This window comes from Heterodontus francisci, chromosome 11 (assembly GCF_036365525.1).
Source record: "Heterodontus francisci isolate sHetFra1 chromosome 11, sHetFra1.hap1, whole genome shotgun sequence".
Classification (NCBI taxonomy): domain Eukaryota; kingdom Metazoa; phylum Chordata; class Chondrichthyes; order Heterodontiformes; family Heterodontidae; genus Heterodontus; species Heterodontus francisci.
In genome coordinates, this window is record NC_090381.1 from 93877018 (window position 1) to 93894056 (window position 17039).

At 43.4% G+C, this 17039-nt stretch overlaps 1 protein-coding gene across 2 annotated transcripts in view; it reads right to left on the bottom strand.

The window, feature by feature from the left end:
- Positions 1-16392, bottom strand: part of zbtb38 (zinc finger and BTB domain containing 38) — a 70331-nt gene extending 53939 nt beyond the window's left edge. The window contains exons 1-2 of one of the 2 annotated variants that reach the window (XM_068042537.1): positions 16307-16343; positions 15327-15422 (exon numbers count right to left, since the gene is read on the bottom strand). The gene's annotated coding sequence lies outside the window, so the exon portion shown is untranslated. Of the gene's footprint in view, positions 1-15326; positions 15423-15488; positions 15591-16306 lie in introns of those variants that run through there. The other variant, XR_010975995.1, reaches the window with a different exon arrangement.
- Between the last annotated feature and the right edge of the window lie 647 nt (positions 16393-17039).

Consider the following 17039-nt stretch of genomic DNA (forward strand, 5'->3'; position numbering starts at 1 on the left):
TCGGGTTGGGTTTTTTTTTTCCAGACCCGAGCAGGCCTTTAACTGAGAGACCATCCACTAATTTATTTCACTTAGTCGCAAACCACACCCCTCCCATCAGAACCATGGATACAGGGATGCCAGTATGTTAGGAAATCCTTTAAAATGCAATCAAATGATTCAGGCTCAAGTGTGTTGTCCAAATGCAAGTTCATTACTCAGACACCAATATGAATAACATTATCAACGCTAATAACTATTATAGTTATACAGTAGATACATACCACCGGTTTCTTCCGAACCCAAGGTAATAAAACTTGTAGATATTGTCCCTCCAGTTGTCCTGTATGTTCTGAGCTTCAACAAAAGGCTGTCTCCTGATATCTCTGCACCCTTTCTTTGTGAGTTATCACATGATGCTCAGACTGTGTACTGAAGTGAGTTCCTGCTCACCCAACTTCAGACATGCATAATGACGGTCTTGATGGCTTAACTGTTGAACAGTTAATATTACAAAAGGAACTGGGCGCCTTCATTGTTTTGGTCAATAGCCGAAACTCTAACCTTGAGATGAGATGTAGCCAACATGCCTGCTATAGTTTCTACTTACATTGTTCTGACTAATCTCTAGTTAACATCTTCTGTTTGGCCTCCTTGTCTCGAGACAATTGGTAAGTACCTAGAGGTGGTCAGTGGTATGTGGTGCAGCACCTGGAGTGACTATAAAGGCCAATTCTAGAGTGACAGTCTCTTCCACAGGCGCTGCAGATAAAATTGGTTGTCGGGGCTGTTACACAGTTGGCTCTCCCCTTGCGCTTCTGTCTTTTTTCCTGCCAACTGTGAAGTCTCTTCGACTCACCACTCTTTAGCCCCGCCTTTATGGCTGTCCACCAGCTCTGGTGATCACTGGCAACTGACTCCCGCGACTTGTGGTCAATGTCACAGGACTTCATGTCGCATTTGCAGACGTCTTTACAGTGGAGACATGGACGGCCGGTGGGTCTGATACCAGTGACGAGCTCGCTGTACAATGCGTCCTTGGGGATCTTGCCATCTTCCATGCGGCTCACATGGCCAAGCCATCTCAAGTGCCGTTGGCTCAGTAGTGTGTATAAGCTGGGGATGTTGGCCGCCTCGAGGACTTCTGCGTTGGAGATACGGTCCTGCCACCTGATGCCAAGGATTCTCCGGAGGCAGCAAAGATGGAATGAGTTGATACGTCGCTCTTGGCTGACGTACGTTGTCCAGGCCTCGCTGCTGTAGAGCAAGGTACTGAGGACACAGGCTTTAAACACTCAGACTTTTGTGTTTCGTGTCAGTGCGCCATTTACCCAAACCCTCTTGGCCAGTCTGGACATAGCAGTGGGTGCCTTTCCCATGCGCTTGTTGATTTCTGCATCGAGACAGGTTACTGGTGATAGTTGCGCCTAGGTAGGTGAACTATTGAACCACTTCCAGAGCGTGGTCGCCAATACTGATGGATGGTGCATTTCTGATGTCCTGTCCCATGATGTTAGTTTTCTTGAGGCTGATGGTCAGGCCAAATTTGTTGCAGGCAGCCGCAATCCTGTCCACGAGTCTCTGCAGACACTCTTCTGTGTGGGATGTTAATGCAGCATCGTCAGCAAGAGGAGTTCCCTGATGAGGACTTTCTGTGCTTTGGTCTTCGCTCTAAGGGCAAGGTTGAACAACCTGCCTTCTAAACTTGTGGAGGAAAATTCCTTCTTCTTTAGACTTGAACGCATGTGAGAGCAGCAGTGAGAAGAAGATCCCAAACAGTGTAGGTGCGAGAACACAGCCCTGTTTCACGCCACTCAGGATAGGAAAGGGGTCTGATGAGGCACTGCCATGCTGAACTGTGCCTTTCATATGGTCATGGAATGAGGTGATGATACTTAGTCGCTTTGTTGGACATCCGATCTTTTCTAGTAGTCTGAAGAGATCACATTTACTGACGAGGTCAAAGGCTTTGGTGAGATCTCTGAAAGCAACATGGAGGGGCAACTGTTGTTCGTGGCATTTCTCCTGTATCTGGCGAAGGGAGAACAGCATGTTAATGGTGGATCCTCTGCTCGAAAGCTGCACTGTGCCTCAGGGTAGACATGCTCAGCTGGCTTCTGGAGTTGGTTTAAAACGACTCGAGTGAAGACTTTCCCCACTGTGCTGAGCAGGGAGATTCCACGGTAGTTGTTGCAGTCACCCTTGATCTTATAGAGGGTGATAAGTACTAGACATAATCACATTGATATCTCAGGCAAATTCTCACAATCCCCCCTAACGAACCTTATTTTTTAAACTCTGGTTCATTCATGTATGTGTGTGTTTGGCTCGCAGTCTGATCACCTTGAGTCTATAAACTTACGAATTACACAGTACCAACTTATTTACTATTTTTTTGAAGAAATTCTACTAATTGTGTGAGAACTTTGATTACTCATGGGGATCCTCCAAATAGCCCCCATAAGGAGGCAGACCTGCCAGACCTGCAGCTGATCTTCCATCCACCGCTGCACGCTGCATATATGTATCCAATAATGACAGTAATGGTCAACATAAATTGAACAACTAAGAAAACAAAAGAAAGCATAAGAGTCGAGACAGATTGCGCCACATTATATACTGTTTCCCACCATTTGTGGTAAAAGGTTTTGATTTCTTTCTTGATATCTTTTATTATCCTGCTGCATACGAACCAAATGTTCTTGCAAGGTATTTGTACATTGAAGGATTGACTTCAAACTAAGGAAAGGGTAGGAAAAGAAAATCAGGTGACCAAAGCAAACCACTGACCTCTGAAGGGGCAGCTCCAACTGCATTTCTGTAACTTTGTGCTGGTGAACTGATAATAACAGTTTTCCTTCGACTTTGACCGGTTCAAAAGAACATAGGGCTACTAAGCGGGCAGGGGGTTTCCCTGTGGTGTAGGTTTGAGGCACTGGTTATGCGCAGTACCTTTTCCTGCCCACGTAGGCAGTTCTCACCTGATTGGGACCCCATCGGCTTATGGTGACTTCGCAGTTTGGAGAATTCTCTTCCAATGTGGACCCACACATGGCAGTAGTGTGCTGGTACATGTCACGCCTACTTACCTGCTAGTTTCCAACTTGTTGGCAACACTTCGAGTCTGGGGCTAACCACGTGTCCTTCGTGATAATCAACCATTGAGGATGGTCCCGAAATTCCTTCAAGATAGTATGGTCATTGGAATGTTCAACAACCCCTATGGATTCTACCTTATACAACTGCACAGGAGGTGCTGTGGAGTGCAAGATGATCGGGACCTCCAATATCGCTGGGACCAGGCCGTTACTGCTGAGTGTGAGCTTGAAGGGCGAAAAATGCCACCTGATAAGTTTATATTCTTCTACCGTCTTATAGGTTCCAAGCCAGGTGGCCAAGTGATAATTCTTGACAAAAGCAGGAATATGATTAGATTTGAGGTCAGACAATTGTTTTTTGCAATAAAGTAAGCACAAACTTTCCATACCTACTACAGGTGACTGCTTTGGAGACACTCTGCTGTGCATAGTCTTTATTGAGATTATTGGGAAAAACATCGATCTGATCAGAAACGGACAGCATGGCCACGACAGTCTCTCGGGTGGAATACAGGATTTTTTATCTTGTTCATGGATTAGATCCCCACTTTGGTCATTTAGCTTTGTTAAAAGCCCTTTCAGTTGCCTCCGCATGACTTCATCATGTTACCACATAGACTCGACATCTATACAATTCAAGCCGGCCACGCTGGGGGTAGCTCCTATCCCCACCCATTTGGCTAAACCTCATTTGCATCGGACCTTCAGTCCTTCACCGGATTCACCAGTGTTTGAGTCAGGGCTCCTCCAATCTGTCCTTCAGTTCCTCGCTTACACCTCCCCTACCACTTCAATTAACAGGAGGCGAAACAAATTAAGCTAACTACTGTGGCACAATCTGTCAGGCATATGTAGAGAGGTTAAATTAAAAACAACCAGAACAATTTCAAAGTGCACATCATTCTATAGCAAATTGCCTGATTCCATCACTTCGAATCTATTTTGTGGATTAGGGAGGAAGATGGGACCTGGACTTCCGGCAGCATTTTTACCTGGTTTCCTAATTGCCTCTAACCTCACATGAAAGCTGACAAAGGCACAGTTGTCACCTGGTTCAGAACGGATGTTATCACTGTCTACTCCAGAACTGGGGCAAGTTTAACATTTGAATTAGTAGTAGGCCATTCTATCCATCAGATTGGCGGGATATTTTCCCCTTATAGTGCACTCAGTCGTTCCTCAATTTCTCTCACCCTTTCTTCTTCTCTGGCCGGATTATAATTATACTGTTCATCTTGAGGGCCACTCTGGCACCAACCCTTAAAATCACTGCTGAGTGGCACATATGAAGTAGGCTCAATTCGATTATCACATGCATACACCCAATGATTCTCGCCATACCTGGGAAGCGATGAAACACAGTATCTATTTACTCAGTGAGTTCACGGTTTTTCACACTTCGCTTTCAGCCCAGTTTTGGCTGGTGTGAGGATAACAGGAGGTGAGGGAGGGGGTCCTGGGGCTATAGTCATAGGACTGTGCCCACTAAGGCTGGGTAGTTGGATGGGGCCACAGCTCCCTGTCAGCAATGGCCATTGGTTCATCATGTGACGACCATTCATCAGCATTATCCAGCATGATAATTTTTAAACTGTCTACTTGCCCCTTAGGTACAGGACCTTTATACAGTTTCAGCTGGTTAATATGGACCCACCAGTCTGCATTTTTTCACTTGGACCCTGGACAGTGTATTTAATATACTTGTGCACTTGGAACATTACTTGGCCCAGGTTTTGTGGCATACACCTGCCCCACCTCACCAGATTCTCTCAAATTGTTTTAATTCCTCAGCCTCTTTCAGCAAAAAATTCACCTCATCAGCCTATTCCTATTAGGCCCTTCCAAAGAAGACAGCTATATTCCTCATTTGGACATTGTTTGGAAAAATGGCCCCTTTGGCCACAGTTCCAATAGAACAAAGAACAAAGAAAATTACAGCACAGGAACAGGCCCTTCGGCCCTCCAAGCCTGCGCCGATCCAGATCCTCTATCTAAACATGTCGCCTATTTTCTAAGGGTCTGTATCTCTTTATTTCCTGCCCATTCATGTATCTGTCTAGATACATCTTAAAAGACGCTATCGTGCCCGCATCTACCACCTCCGCTGGCAACGCGTTCCAGGCACCCACCACCCTCTGCGTAAAGAACTTTCCACGCATATCCCCCCAAAACTTTTCCCCTCTCACTTTGAACTCGTGACCCCTAGTAATTGAATCCCCCACTCTGGGAAAAAGCTTCTTGCTATTCACCCTGTCTATACCTCTCATGATTTTGTACACCTCAATCAGGTCCCCCCTCAACCTCCGTCTTTCTAATGAAAATAATCCTAATCTACTCAACCTCTCTTCATAGCTAGCGCCCTCCATACCAGGCAACATCCTGGTGAACCTCCTCTGCACCCTCTCCAAAGCATCCACATCCTTTTGGTAATGTGGCGATCAGAACTGCACGCAGTATTCCAAATGTGGCCGAACCAAAGTCCTATACAACTGTATCATGACCTGCCAACCCTTGTACTCAATACCCCGTCCGATGAAGGAAAGCATGCCGTATGCCTTCTTGACCACTCTATTGACCTGCGTTGCCACCTTCAGGGAACAATGGACCTGAACACCCAAATCTCTCTGTACATCAATTTTCCCCAGGACTTTTCCATTTACTGTATAGTTCATTCTTGAATTGGATCTTCCAAAATGCATCACCTCGCATTTGCCCTGATTGAACTCCATCTGCCATTTCTCTGCCCAACTCTCCAGTCTATCTATATTCTGCTGTAGTCTGACAGTCCCCTTCACTATCTGCTACTCCACCAATCTTAGTGTCGTCTGCAAACTTGCTAATCAGACCACCTATACTTTCCTCCAAATCATTTATGTATATCACAAACAACAGTGGTCCCAGCACGGATCCCTGTGGAACACCACTGGTCACACGTCTCCATTTTGAGAAACTCCCTTCCACTGCTACTCTCTGTCTCCTGTTGCCCAGCCAGTTCTTTATCCATCTAGCTAGAACACCCTGGACCCCATGCGACTTCACTTTCTCCATCAGCCTACCATGGGGAACCTTATCAAATGCCTTACTGAAGTCCATGTATATGACATCTACAGCCCTTCCCTCATCAATCAACTTTGTCACTTCCTCAAAGAATTCTATTAAGTTGGTAAGATATGACCTTCCCTGCTCAAAACCATGTTGCCTATCACTGATAAGCCCATTTTCTTCCAAATGGGAATAGATCCTATCCCTCAGTATCTTCTCCAGCAGCTTCCCTACCACTGACATCAGGCTCACCGGTCTATAATTACCTGGATTATCCCTGCTACCCTTCTTAAACAAGGGGACATTAGCAATTCTCCAGTCCTCCGGGACCTCACCCGTGTTTAAGGATGCTGCAAAGATATCTGTTAAGGCCCCAGCTATTTCCTCTCTCGCTTCCCTCAGTAACCTGGGATAGATCCCATCCGGACCTGGGGACTTGTCCACCTTAATGCCTTTTAGAATACCCAACACTTCCTCCCTCCTTATGCCGACTTGACCTAGAGTAATCAAACATCTGTTCCTAACCTCAACATCTGTCATGTCCCTCTCCTCGGTGAATACCGATGCAAAGTACTCGTTTAGAATCTCACCCATTTTCTCTGACTCCACGCATAACTTTCCTCCTTTGTCCTTCAGTGGGCCAATCCTTTCTCTAGTTACCCTCTTGCTCCTTATATATGAATAGAAGGCTTTGGGATTTTCCTTAACCCTGTTTGCTAAAGATATTTCATGACCCCTTTTAGCCCTCTTAATTCTTCGTTTCAGATTGGTCCTACATTCCCGATATTCTTTCAAAGCTTCGTCTTTCTTCAGCCCCCTAGACCTTATGTATGCTTCCTTTTTCCTCTTAGCTAGTCTCACAATTTCACCTGTCATCCATGGTTCCATAATCTTGCCATTTCTATCCCTCATTTTCACAGGAACATGTCTCTCCTGCACGCTAATCAACCTCTCTTTAAAAGCCTCCCACATATCACATGTGGATTTACCTTCAAACAATACCTTGGAGCTGACAAAGTCTGGGTTTTAGGAGAGTGCTAGCAAGGGGCCCACACTGGGTGCCTCTTGTTCCTCCATGGGGGCACAGTGGGATGTACACCCAGGGGCTGGATCACATGGATCTTTGTCTTTTGAGATTTTACTTGTTCCCTTTTCTCTTCATCCTTTACCCACTCCTCAATGTGATTTTCATTAGAGGGGTCATAATCATCATTACTTGCATTATATCTTTCATGCACAGCCCCAATCAGGTATTGAAGCTACTGCTTGACATCAAATGGGTCATTATCACAATCGCGCCCAGGAAAGGCTGCCAGATAGTGATTCCACAATTGGTCTGTAAATACATTTGAGAGTTCGCAAGCCTCCTGCTTGAATTCCAGCAGGCCCCTTAGGGCACTGCGATCAGATGCTGACCCATGACTGCTTTCCACACTGCCTCTTTCAACCCTCTCCAGGTCTCAGTGCCTTTCTTAAATCAAGGTAGGAAGAGACTTATACACATTTGGATGGCACACATGCTATACCAATTTCACCCACTCTCCCTCATCGCAATTATAAGTCAGCTACTTGCTCTACTGCAGAGATAATAGCACTAGGGTCCTCCCTCGGTCTAATTGGTGTGATAATCTGAGCGATCTCTTAACTGCGAAGCATCAAATGGTACTGTGGTGGTTCCCACATCCTCCCCCCTTGCATCTCTGTCACCTTAAGAATCATCACCACCACCTTTTCTTCTAAGTCACAGCTATCACAACTCCTATTCAGGTTGCCCTGTTCTTCCCTTCTACATTCATATTCCCATGCAGACTGTGCGAGATCATTGCACTCTTTCTCCCACAGAATCTCCCTGTTCCCCCAACCCTTCACCCGATACAGCGAATATTAGACCCCACTGTTGCTCTAAATGGCCTTCAACTCCCAAATCTGTTTTGATAGACTGGCTCCCTTTCCAGCAATTATCTGGTCCTCCGCACATTGCCCAAGAATACCCCTTAGGATGGCACTAATCTCATCATTTTTTTCTTTGGTATTGTTCTACCAGCCCTCTCTTTTCTCCCAGCTTTGCCTGAAATTGCATCAATTTTCTGGTCTCTTTACCAATCCCAATTGTAAAGAAGTGATCTGGACAGAGATTCACAATGCTGCTTTTTGTCCTCTAACTGCTTCTCAACTGACTCTGGTTCATCTGCACCACTCCCTTTTGTGTTTCTAATTCATCTTTTAATTTGGTTATTTTCTGCTTTTGCCACAGAATAACCATGAATTTCCAATTATGCGGTTTAATTTTCTTTTCCTTCCGTAATCTTTTGTGTAATTTTGACAGCTTTCCCAGACTATTTACCTCAAACTAATGATTTGCACGCTGAGCTTCTTATCCACATATTTCTGAATAGTACTGACTAACTCTTCTGCCATGACACCTGCCGTCTGTACTCAATTAATTTATTTCACTTAGTCGCAAACCGTACCCTGTTTTTATAACATGAAGGGTGGTCCACGTATTATTTAACTTAGTTGCAAACCACATCCCTCCCGTCAGAACCATGTATAGCAATAAAACTTTTCTTTCAATAATTTAAATTCGATCCCACCCACGGATGCCAGTATGTTAGGAAATCCTTTAAAATGCAATTAAATAATTCAGGCTCGAGTGTGTTGTCCAAATGCAAGTTTATTACTCAAACACCAATACGAATAATACAATAATGCTAATAACTATTAGTTATACAATAGATTCATACAATCTGTTTCTTGCAAACGGCAACATGATAAAATTTGTAGGTGTTGTCCCTCCAGCTGCCCTGCGTGTTGTGAGCTCCAATAAAAAAGGCTGTCTCCTGATATTTCTGTACCCTTTCTTTGTGAGTGATCACATGATGCTCAGACGGTGTATTGAAGTGAGTTCCTTCTCACCCACCTTCAGACTTGCATAATGACGGTCTTGATGATTTCACTGTTCAGCAGTTAACATTACAAAAGGAACTGGGCGCCTTCATTGTTTTGGCCAATAGCCCAAACTCACACCGTGACAAGAGATGTAGCCAACATGCCTGCTATAGGTTCCTTTCATTGTTCTGACATCTCTGGTTAACAAATACTTGACATAATCACACTGATATCTCAGGCAAACTTGAACACAAAAGGCAACTTGGTGGCAAAGCACATTAAAGCGTTATAAACTGCAGGTTTCCTCAAAACGATATTTCCCAACCACGTGGGGCAAAAACAATTGGAGGGAGAATCATTTTGGGTTCACATCACACATCTAACGTGTAACTGATCACTGAGCTGAACCAACAGAAGCTTTGGCTGCCTAGGATGTGGGGTGGAAGGGAGTTCAACTGGGAGTCTTTGCCATTTGCACTGAACTTTTAAATTCCATGGGAAGGGTAAAGGGCAGATATTCCATCAGACTTCCCCTTCCCAGAAAAGAGTCTTGGACATCTGGGAATGCAGTTAATAGGCCTCAGCGGCACTCTCACTCATTCAGAGCAGACACAAGTCCTGCTGAGGGCATTAAGAGACACCAGCTCATTACTAGGGCAAGGCAATTAATCAATCACAAAGGGGATCCGTTACCTTCCCCAAGAATTTCTAATGTAGCATGTCTACAGAAGAGGTGAAGAGCAGAATTTTCATTAGGCCCTTGCCACACGTCCTCTTAACTGGAGCAACAAATGCTGCTCCTGCATTCCAACTGGCAGTTTAAGGCAGGTGACACTGAAGTACCGTTGCATTCATAATACGTCCACCACCTCTGTGCAAATTAGCCCACCTTTAAAATCTGGATTCCCACCAAGAAATATTGGGGCCCAGGATTACAGATTTACCAGTCTGCAGCATGATCTCCCCAGTTTGATTATTTCGGAGTGGTTCTCAGACTGATGAAATTTCAGTCGCTAACTATTTGTAGTGGTACTGCTTCCAGACTCAATCCAGAATTCTACCACATGCCCTGGCCCCACTATGTTTCTCATTTTAGATTTGATTGAAATTCTATATACTAGTAGTCCCCTAAAAGAGGCACTTGTTGTGATGTTTCTGGCTTGGTGACGTTGGGCAACCCAGTGACACCCTTATTGATTCATCAAAAAGGGCCCAAGGTGAAAGCTCCCTTCATCCCCCTATGGAGGACAGTTTTCACCCTCTATTCCACAACTTTGTGATGTTACAGTTCAATATTCTGGAGTTTCTATCTTCCTTCATTTTAAAACAACAAAAATAAAACAATTTGCAGTATCCCTTGTGGTTTTTGAAATTTTTGGGATGTTATTTATTTCCATGTTTGAAGATGCTCAGATCACATTGGTAAGATTTTGTACCTTCAGCTTTTTTCTTAAATCCCTGCATATTTTTTGACCTTTCAGGCTGATGGGTTTTTTTACTTTCATTTTCCTCAGCAAAAAATAATGCTAGACTCATGAATACTAGTTTTCTAGTTAAACCAATTAATCTACATGATTCATTTTACCACTTATTAGGTGTCTTAAATTTATAGTTCCCCAGTCTAAAAAGCAGGGTGTGAGCCAGTAAGATCAAAGCAAAATACTGTGGATGGTGGGAATCTGAAATAAAAACAGAATGCTAGAAATACTCAGCAGGTCCAGCAGCATCTGTGGAGAGAGAAACAGAGTTGACTCTTCTTCATATCCGACTCAAAATGTCGACTCTGTTTCTCTCTCCAGAGATGCTGCCAGACCTGCTGAGTATTTTCATCACGGTTTTCATTTCAGATTTCTAGCATCTGCAGTACTTTGCTTTTATCGCCTAATCAGTGATTGGTAGGTCACATCAGTTGCATTTCATTTATTTTGCAAACTTCACCATCTGTAACATATCAGAAATAAATCTGTCAAAAACAGAAGTTTCTTCTTAATTAAGAATTGGTTAATTTTTGAATCACTGTTTCTGTTTGAAACTGATGCAAAGTATTGCTTCACAATTAAGTTTGATTTTGAATGGAAATCAACAGGGCAACACTTTATTAAATCAGGCATCCAATTTGATGGCCTAAGCATTGAAGTGAAACTGGGTTGAAGCCTGCTATTATATCCTTTTATGAGCTACAGAAGACACAAGTCAGCTTTCGTATAAACAGCTATAAGTAATTCCTAACAAACCCACACAGATGAATAGAATTGAAGTACATCTCACCAGTGGGACTGCCATCTCTGGCATTATTGGACAACTGCACCTAACCAGTATCAAGCAGCATTTGACCCATTTACAACACAGCCAGTTAGGTCACAGCATGTCTAGGGCATGCTTAGCGATGCCAATATTTACTGCCAGCCAGACTCAAGTGGAGCCCAACAGTTGCTGTTTGTCCAAATTGATTCATGTGGATATTTCCTCTCTTTGTAAATAATTGAATACTCCAAACAAAAAACAGCTGAAGTCATTCACAATTAGTTTTCCATGATGCAACATATGCAACTGCAAAATAACTGCTTTCATTTTTGTTATTTGCTTCTTTCATTGAAATTATAGTTTTTGCATTTTTGGCTTTTTAACAAGTCCTTTAAACAAAAGTTAAGCCAGAGAAAAAATATGAGTGAAAATGGATACAAGAGTACTTTACACCATTCCAGTGAAGCACTGCAAAATCCATTATCTAATGCCGAAAAGAGAGAATTCCAAATATTTCACAACAGTAAACAGTTTGTCTTGGCAAGTTGATACAGTTTAACTCTCTAACTAAACTGAAAGCCAACACAATACAGACAAGGCAGGTTATTCGTTCCATGGTTCTATGACACACAAGTGCCTCTTGAATGACACCAGCGTTTTGCCTTCATTAACCTACTTGGAAGCCATTCCAGCTCTTAATCACTGTGTGCGCCAAAGTGCTTCCTGACCTCAAGCCTGAACTTGCCCATTGCTAGTTTGCACTTATATTCCCTTGTCCTACAGACATGGTTTAACTTGAACTAATGCATAGAATTAATCTTTTCTGTTCGACTTAGTATCTTATCTTTATTCCGTTCCCTCACATTTAGCTCATTTCTTAGATTTTCTAATCTTTCCTCAGTCCTTTGATACCAGAACCACCTCTGCACCACTTCTAGGGCTTACAACGTTTCCCTTGTACTTCAGTGACCAGAACTGATTACATTACTCAAGGTACAGTCTGAACACAGAACTATACAGCTTCAGCATGACCACCTCAGACTTATATCAGCATAGGAAATAGAAACAGGAGTAGGTCATACAGCGCCTCAAGCCTGCTCCGCCATTCAAGAAGATATGGCTAATCTTCAACCTCAAATCCACTTCCCTGCCCTATCTTCATATCCTATGATTCCCTTAGTGCACCAAAATGTAATCGATCTCAGTCTTCTAAATACTCTGACTGAGCATTCACAGCCCTCTGGGGGTTCCAAAGATTCGCAATCGCCAACTGAAGAAATTTCTTGTCATTTCAGTCCTAAATGGCCAACTCCTTATCCCAAGGATATGACCCCCAGTTCTAGACTCTCCAGCCAGCAGAAGCAGTCTCTCAGTGTTTACCCTGTCAAGCCCTCCAAGAATGTTATATATTTTAATGAGATCTCCTCTCATTCTTCTACACTCCAGAGAATATAGGCCCATTCTACTCAATCTCTCCTCAAAATGACAACTCTCTCCGTAGAACCAAAGAAAAATTACAGCACAGAAGGAGGCCATTCAGCCCATCGTGTCTGCGCCGGCCAAAGAAACTAGCCGCCCAATCTAATCCCAACTTCCAGAACTTGGTCCATAGCCTTGCAGGCTACAGCACTTCAAGTGCATGTCCAGGTAACTTAAAAGAGTTGAGGGTTTCTGCTTCCACCACCAATCTGGGCAGCGAATTCCAGACACCCACCACCCTCTGGGTGAAAAAGTTTTTCCTCATGTCCCTTCTAATCATTCTACCAGTCACCTTAAATCTGTGCCCCCTGGTAATTGACCTCTCTGCTAGGGGAAACAGGTCCTTCCTGTCTACTTTATCTAGGCCCCTCATAATTTTGTACACCTCAATTAAGTCACCCCTCAGCCTCCTCTGTTCTAAGGAAAACAACCCTAGCTGATCCAATCTTTCCTCTTAGCTGCAACCTTCAAGCCTTGGCAACATTTTTGTTAATCTCCTCTGTACTCTCTCCAGAGCAATTATGCCCTTCCTGTACACATTACTCCAGCTGTGGCCTAACCAGCGATTTATACAGTTCCAGCATCACATCCCTGCTTTTGTATTCTATACCTTGGCCAATAAAGCATTCCATATGCCTTCTTCACCACTCTATCTACCTGTCCTGCCACCTTCAGGGACCTGTGGACATGCACTCCAAGGTCTCTCACTTCTTCTACCCCTCTCAATATTCTCCCGTTTGTGTATTCCCTTGCTTTGTTTGCCCTCCCCAAATGCATTACCTCACACTGCTCTGGATTGAATTCCATTTGCCACTTTTCCACCCACTCAACTAAACCATTGGTATCATTCTGGAGTCTACAGCTATCCTCTTCACTATCAACTACACAGTCAATTTTTGTGTCATCAGCAAAGTTCCCGATCATGCCCCCCACATTTAAGTCCAAATCATTAATGTATACCACAAACAGCAAGGGACCCAACACTGAGCACTGTCGAACGCCACTGGAAACAGCTTTCTATTCACAAAAACATCCATCGACTACTACCCTTTGTTTCCTGTCATGAGCCAATTTTGGACCCAACCTGCCACAGTCCCCTGTATTCCATAGGTTTTCATTTTTCTGACTGGGGTCAATCTAGCTAACCTTTGTAACACTCCCAAGGCAAGTATATCCTTCCTTGGGTAAGGAGACCAAATCTTATTTTACTGATTTGGCAATATAGCTCATTGTTTGATGATTGCTACTCTGCAAAGACTGGACATGCCAAGTATTAAAGTACACTACCACTCCCAGATCTCTTAGTTTCTCCTGCCAGTTCAACACAATGTGTTGTATGTTCCTCACATTTTTCCACTTATGTGAATTTGAATTTCATCTGCCAGAATTCTGGCAATTTGCAAGTTTCGTCTAGATCCTGCCATACTTCCTTAGCTGAGCTTCATCACTCTTGACCTTCCTCTTTTAATTTGATATCATCTATCAATTTCCATAATGGTTTTCAATTCAGGTGACTGATATAGATTAGAAATAGTGGGAGATAGTCGATCTCCCCAGCCTGACATCACTGTGTGCTAGATCATTTCTACATAACTACTTTTTTAAGCTTGTTCCTGAGGGAAGATTCCATTATTTTCCTAATTGTTGATTCAAGACTAATAAAGACTGCCAAGTCATAATTACTCACATTTGGTTTATGCTTTTTTTTTTTAAAAAAAAGGTACCATACTGGTTTCCTTCAACAACCATCGTCACTGAATACAGATACTCGTTTTTTTTCGCAAAGTGAGATTAGAGACGATGGTGTGAGTTTTTAGGTCCTAATGGGGTGGGCACCGAGACAGGTGAAGGTGCCAGTTCCTCTGCTCCACCCTGGCCATTTTCCCAGAGGAGGGATGGGGGGGATACACGGTAGGGCTACCCACCCGCAAGCGAGAGGTAGGCAACTGACCTTATTAAGGGCCTGTTAAGGTCTATGGTCAGCAGGCCTCCAGATCCCTCGCTTACTTCAAAAGGCTAGTTTCTGCCCCTACCTAGCTGAAGGACCTACTACTAACCCACCAGCATTGAGAGCCCATCCACTGTCCTTAATTGGACAGCAAGCTCGCCCTCTGGCCACTAATTGGTCAATTCAGGGGAAAAAAAATCACAGCTGAGTGACCGTCCCTCACACAGTGCAGTCTTCTGACTCCCATTCGAGCTTGATGGCAGGGTCCTGAAGACCGCAGCAAAAATACTGCCTGAAATCTATAAATCTTCCAGCATTTAAACAAAAAATCTGTATTTTTCATTTTTTTATTTAAAAACCCAGCTATGGCAGGAATATCCAAGCTTTTCAACTTTGTGGATTGTTTAAACACACATGATAGAGCCTCACATGCCACATGTAACAACTAAATCAATACTTGCATTCAGTTGAAAATACCTCAAGCTGTTGGTACCAACTGATCTTAGTGTTTGGCTTTATTCACCAGTGAGGGAACCATTGTCAGAATAGTCCTTTACAAATCTCCAGGCTCATATACTGTACAGAATTAATTCCATTTCAATTATTATGACACTCTTCCAAGAAGTAGATTAGGCCAATGCTCTTACCTTCAGATGAGTGAGACAGAACAGAGTCGGACCAATGGTTTTGTGTCAGTTCTGTGAAGAGACAGTACTAAAAGAGTTTCTTTCTGGCTGGAGTACCTGTTATTTGGATGGAGAATCCAATTGTAAAGGCTCACTCCTGGTGTTTGGAGGTTGTACATTTAATAGAGCCATTGTGGCCTTAAGAATAATCTGACAACACTTGATTCTTTCTCAGTGTGCCTAGCTGGAAAGGTGTGGCAGGCTTTACAGTCCTTGAAGTTACTCCTGATAAGAAGGATAAATGCAATGACTCAGCAAATGGAGAGATTCCACAGTAAAACATTTAAAAAGTTAATCTATAGTCTTATAACACTTGGTGTCTTTAATTCAATCAAATTACAGCTGTAACTAAAAAAAAAAAATAGTATAGGGGATTATGCCAACAGACTCAAAGCGATGGCAATTTGTAACCCAACAGAAACTGACACTAGCAGCAATGAGTAGCCAGAAAAACTGTCGCTGATGATACAAGTGAAAGAACTGAGATCTGTGACTGCAGTGTGGGAAGCGGGGGGGGGGGGGGGGGGATCACAGCTTTGAAAGTAACATTGGTCCTGCTTGCTATTTAGTAATGGCGCAATCCTCAGGCACATGGAAAACAAAGAATGAGGAGGAACATTTGATGCAAAGATATACTACCTGGAAAACTTAGCATTGTGTTGCTTAGTGTGAACCCCAGAACATTGGACAGAATTTTTTTTTTTTTTTAAAATTGTTTGATGACTTGTTGCGAAAGCTGATTTCCTTCACAACATGGAGATTAGGCCAGGCCATTAATCCTCTACAAGATTATGACTGAACCAGCATCACCAAAGTAGCCAATATTAAGTTACAGCTCCAGGTTTGTGCGGGGAACCTGGAATGTTCAGTATAAATGCAAACATTTCACACTAAATACTTGCACCAGTTCTCCCAGCTGTGGATCTCCCTCTTGCTCTTACCTGGAACTCTGTTCTGTGTTGTAGAATTATGGTAACATCGGCAATTTGTCCCCAGCAGCTACTGCGGCGAACTTTGAGAGTTGGACCTGACTCAGGTCGCTACACCCTGTTGTTGAGCCACTTCATGCATGAATTTAAGCCCAACTAAAAATGATTCCAAACTCGCCACTCCACCAAGTGGCCAGTTACAAGAATAACTTCTGATCATTGTAAATGTTGTATTTCAAAGATTCATACTATTTTAAATTAATTGACTTTTTGTTTGTTACAGAAGTGAAAGCAGACCTGATTTAAAAAGAAACATGTGTTACACCAAGCTAAGAAGCTGGCCAATGTAGAAGGCAATACATCGTAGACATTCCTACCCTGTGTATCATCTTTTTACTGTAACAAACCGGAAATGGGTATGTCTTGAAATGTGGCATTAAACAGATCACAACGCAACAACTTGCATTGAAACAGGCATCTACAAAGCTGGAAATCATCCAAAGGGGGCTTCAGCGGGCATGTGGAAAATAAGCTGAGACTAACCAAAGACAGAGAGGAGTGACCAAAAGCTTTGTCAAAGATATGGCTTAAAAGGAGAGGGAGGTGAAGGGGCAGGAGAGTTTAGGGAGGGAATTCCAGAAAGCTTGGTTGAGAACAGAGGGCAAGGGGATGGGGTAGATGCACTAAAAGCCACAGTCAGAACAATGGAGAATCCAGAGGGCTTATAGTGCTGGAGATCAATGTC